Source organism: Teleopsis dalmanni, chromosome 1, assembly GCF_002237135.1.
Source record: "Teleopsis dalmanni isolate 2A chromosome 1, ASM223713v2, whole genome shotgun sequence".
NCBI lineage: Eukaryota > Metazoa > Arthropoda > Insecta > Diptera > Diopsidae > Teleopsis > Teleopsis dalmanni.
The window spans coordinates 192,450,375-192,450,812 of NC_051846.1; positions in this window are offsets into that span (position 1 = coordinate 192,450,375).

The following is a 438-nucleotide window of genomic DNA, read 5'->3' on the forward strand; positions in this document are numbered from 1 at the left end:
CATCATCGCAGTTCAATCAAATTATAATTACGAATTCAATAAACCCGCAGTTCGGCGTCTGACATCAAACCGGCGTTAAAATTTTTATATTTATTCTCAAATGATTAATTTTTTTACCAGTGAAGATTGCTCAAGTGTAAAATGAAAATAAAAACCAATAAAAATAGAAAATAAAACCAAAAAAAAAAACAACAAAAAACAAAATACATTAAAAATGTTAAAATCAAATAAAAGTACGTTACAAAAATTGTTCTTGAATTTTGAAACAAAATTTAAAAAAAAAACAAATCTCATAAAATCCTTTCTACCCCACATAACACTATTATTTGATAAATTATTTATTATTTGGCAGCTGGCCGGCAACACGTGAATTTTAAACATTTATTGAACACAAAAAAACAAAAAAAAACAAAAAAAAAATAAAAAAAATAATAAAAA